Below are 5,121 nucleotides of genomic sequence, written 5' to 3' on the forward strand. Positions count from 1 at the left end.
CATGTGAACAATGTGTATCTTTTAAAGTACTTCTTCAATATTTTGAATATAATTTTATTGGATCTTTAAGATTGATCAAACTTTTATGACAGAAGTGAAATAAATATCATTAAATTAAAACAAGTGAATGGTGTGGTGTGTTCACCTTCTTGAGACTAAGTTTACTCTTTTTAAGAACGTTTTGTAGGAATAAAATGTACTCGGTCCAAAAAAAAAAGTTGATAAATGGCTGACGATTCTGGAGTAATTCTTCGTCAGAGCCTAGATGTTTCGTAGTGTCATCATCGGTCAAATTTCGATATCTTTTTCAACGCTTCATCATATCCTTTATCTGTTTTAGCCCCCGTTTCGTCCAGATCAGTGATCTTTGTTTTGTCTAAAAATATCATGCTATACTAATCGAATATCTCTTAGGTCCCTGTTGAATCCATTCTCCGATATCAATCACCGGTTTTGCTCCAGGCATCCATCGACTTCGAGATAGTGAGGTGAAGACGGAGTAAGAAAAGCGGAAACAAGAGCAGCTTACAGGCAGTTCCAAATCAACACCTGCTACTCTCCAACAGTGTCTTTTCCCAATAACAGATAACATGCATGTTCTTGGACTCTAGGTTCATAGTCAGAAATGGCTAGAGTTCATAGTCAGAAATGGAAAATTTTACCCCCAGTTAAAACTTTTTGAAAGCGAGTCCTAAAATTTCGCTGACGTCTCGATCGTCAGAATCTCCTGGGAGGAATCCAGCCCTACGTATATACTTGTATGCATGGCTGTAGTTTACGTTGCACTCCACACAAAGGAGTGGAGTGGAGTGACAAGACAGAATCTAGTCATCGATCGACCCACACTCACCAGGGCTAGAATGAGTCAAGATCCCATCTGTTTCACTCAAGTCTGTTCCGGGTGTCTCTTCCAAGACACGTGATAACAACTAATTAGTAATTGTAATTCACCCCTGAAGACGATGTCACTGACACTTGGGATGCACTTCCTATTTTTTTACTCTGTGAGTCACAAGAACTTCAGGAAATACATATTGTCTGTGTAAGAAACCCTAAACTTACTCTCAGTCCACTGAAATTGTCTCTATTTCTACATTAACTTGGACAATTACCTAAGTAGCTATGAATCCTAAAAAAATCACTGCAATCATGGCAAGGGTAAAAAAATGTGATATATAGGCTTATTTCTGATTGCATTCCTTTAGAAAATAGAGTAGGCATGTTGGGATTTTTTAATTTTGTATTTGTAAGTTTTTGTTGTTGGGGGATTGTTTCTACCCACTCGTCGGTCACAGTACTCCTGCTGTGATCGTTTAAGAAAGGATATACGAGTTGTGTAAATGCCGAGTTCTATAGCCTATTAATGCCACAGCCCCTTTTGAGGTGATGAATTGATGATATTCAAATCTACAACTGCATCCCCCATCTCTTATTTTCACATATACACCCACATTCACACTCAAACCAGGTTATTTTGATGGGTTGTCAGGGCCAACGTGGTATTAATAAGATTAAAAGCTGTAAATGAAGACAATTCTATTTGTGAAGTAAACGAACACAATATTCAGAAACCTCGCTGTGTACTGTATAAATTCAACTTGTGGTCTGAAAGACCTGAATGGGGTTGAGATTGGTTAAAAAGTTTCATTCTCTCAAACCAGAGCTGGTATTTCTTCCGCGACACTGCGAATTGCGACAGTGCCGTAAAAGAGGCTGTTATATCCGCTATATTAATTAGATATGACAGAAAATCATACGCTTATTATGCAATTACAAATTATTATTCCCATGGCAATATATATATATTATTGGGCTCATTCTGATAAATTAAACAGTACGCCGATAGTCTGCGATGTAACGACAGGTTGACGAGGAATGACATGCAAACGATAGGCTAGGCGTCAGTCTGCAAAAATGTGAAAAACTTGTTAAGATACATGTAAAATGTTCTCGGTCCTGAAGTTACAAACAGCTGATGTTTCGTGAACCCTACTTTCAACTTTATTGGGCCTAGGACATTTTTTCGTAACACTTTTTAAAAAAAAATTCTTATTCCGAACCTAGTAGCGTGTATATAAACTCAGAAATGTTGGGAGTTTTGCGACGTGAAGAAGTGTTCGATATAACTAATAGGGTGATTCTCATTATCACTTGCTACCCAACCATTTCCGTGTTCAACATTACCACAGGGAAGCCAAAGCAATATTTTCAACTTTATACCCCATAAAATCTGTCAAGTTGAGGTTTTTTTTCAAGAGATTTATTTTAAAGTATGTGCGAAGCGTGTCGTGGGTGTTGCAACTAATGACGAATATGGAATATGGAATTGGCGGTTTTATCACTTTAAAACGTCCATTGTCGGTGCAGTAATTATCACCGTAAAAAAACCCTGATATCCCAGCGGATGGAGAAAAAAAATTCACGTCTTGTAAGTCAAGGGCACCGGAGTACATTTTACAGAGGAGAAAGTATACAACATGATTTACAACGATGCATGTTTGTGAACACGGTATTATCTCCACAGTAACAATGCAAATTGGATGTTATAATTTACGTTCTCACTTTTGTTATTTTAACATTGACACGCTGAGTATCAACGAATCTTCAACCTTATTGCATTAATAATGAAATAGTAATGATGCATTCGCCTCTGGTGGGTTAATATGCCATGATAATTGATAGCAACTAATAAAGTTTCATATAATGTACAAATATTTAAAATAAAACACACTATCTTGCTCTTCATTAGTGGAGAGAGTATGCAAGATTAATAGTCTGTTTTCTTATTATACCTTCTTTGAAAGTTGATAAATGCCGTGCATCTCTTCCCCGATTTACGAGACTAGGTTGTCAGGAGACCAGTGGCAAGTTGATCAACTGACCAGGAAACGGTAAATCATAACCCCAATAGGATTAGTTGAATGATATCGACGAAACGAACGTAAGTGCCGTAACTTAATAACAATAAAGGGTGAATCAGTATTTCAAAATCGGATAAAAAGAAATTAATTTTTTGGGGGTGGCGGGGGTGGGTGGGATGGGGGTGGAGGTTTGAACCATGGTAGTTCTCATCCTCCAAAAACGATTTTACTTTTGTTTCATACCCCGAAATATAAAAATGAGAAATGGAATATTTCCAAAAATGAATGACACCAAAATACACGAGTGTTAATGAAAGGGCTATTTTTTCTTATTACACACTTTTGGCAATTGTATTTATATAACTAAATACTATTACATACTAATTTGAAATAATTGATTGTGGTGTCTGAAACAGTTTTCACCTTTGTCCAATTAAGGGGCGGCGGTCTGAGACCAAACTAAAAGAATTTAGTGTTTTTTTTTTATCCAACTCTTAGATCTCGCCCCTAACGTAGCGAAATCTTTCCTGAAATGTAGCCTTATACATTTGTAGTTTTCTAATTTCTAATTAACCATACTCATACTACTACTAATAATAATATTAATAATGTTACTAGTTTTTATATAACGCTTTCCCACGCTGCTAAAAGCGCTTTACACTGAATTTTTAACCCGACCTATAGCGGCATTGCGGACTTTTATACTTCAATTCCCTGCGGAGCATTTACAGCCTGTGTGTGCATATATAATATTAAAGCATTCACATTGAAACATCTATCCTACCAGGTACCCCAATTATATAGCTGGGTTGATTGGCACAATCGTGGTTCAAATTTTGCCCAAGGACTTTACTTATTCACAGAACAAATGGCAGCGACGGGTCTCGTACCTGCAATCTGCAGATTCCAAGCCGGCCTCTCTAACCACACATTCTCCCATCATTCGGACATTCACAAAACAAAAATCCATTGTGTAGTTTATTTAAGGTCAAATGGTATTAACTCGTGTCGTTCTGAGAAAGAAACGTTACAGATACTAGTAATACTGTGCGAACAGGGAGAAAGTTAAACCAAAGTTTCGAAGTTTTTTAATCGAGTTTTGAGGAGACCATTAGTTTTTCTTTTGTTTTATGGTGACTACATAATCCATATTTGGCCTAACATTCTGTTTACAGTCTGTAAATTAACACCCTGAAGGTGACTCTAAAATACAACAAGCGACCTATCGGTCAGAATAGCTCCGCTGTTTTTTTTTTTAATTTAATTTTTTATTTTGGTGACATGTAGAAGTGGTTCAGGTCTTCAGCTCTTCACTATGCAGTTTTGTTTTAGCGATGCAATAAAGTGGTTAGTGGTTTCATATGATGTCTCACTATAAAACACATTTTACACAGAAGTTGGTAATGTATTGTACTTTTATACCATAGTCACCATTTTATGACAAAAATCTACTGTTATGAAAAATTGCACAAAATCTCAGAAAAAAATGACTGGGAAATGCACACAAGAAAAAGAAAAAAAGAGGATTTTGAGGTTGGCTATAAATAATTCCAGTGTCTTACAGCTGTAACCCTGGAAAATTTTAATGATGAATGAAATAAACTAGGGATCTAAAATAATTTTGAGGCAATTTGAATTTCAATTTTCTAACAAATTTACAAAGTCAACAACATTCAACTTGTACTAGTTGTGGTAGATATATATTGGGAAGAAATGTATTAATCGCCATCTTAGTTTCCGTACGGCGACAATCTCAAGTACCCGGAAGAGAGTCATTCTCAGCCATACGTTACAGTGGTAACACTCGTTCATGTTCGGTTACCTTTCACAAAGAAAACACAACGAAATGGTTGAAATGATCTTTTTTTAATTTCTTTTCATCACAACAACAAAATCTGCGTGATCAAAAGTGTTGTAAACTAAACCAGAAAGAATTATCGGACTGGCTAAACTTCCCGATGAACTGGAGTAAGGTCCTACTACTTCCAAGTAAGCCTCGATAGTACTATAGTACGTGAGAAAATCGTCTCAAACTAGCGATACAACTTTCAAAATATAACTTGACATGTCTTCATTTGTTAGAGTTATACAATTCAAGACGGGTTTTCACTCGAAAACAACAATTCTGTGAATAATGACACTCTGAACGCAGCGATTTCTCGGACGATGTTACCACTGTAACGTATGGCTGACAACGACTTGCTTCCGGGTTAGTCCCTCGTGCATACGGGTGGATTGTCGGCGATTAATACATACATCG

The sequence above is a fragment of the Glandiceps talaboti genome, chromosome 18, assembly GCF_964340395.1.
Source record: "Glandiceps talaboti chromosome 18, keGlaTala1.1, whole genome shotgun sequence".
Taxonomy (NCBI): domain Eukaryota; kingdom Metazoa; phylum Hemichordata; class Enteropneusta; family Spengelidae; genus Glandiceps; species Glandiceps talaboti.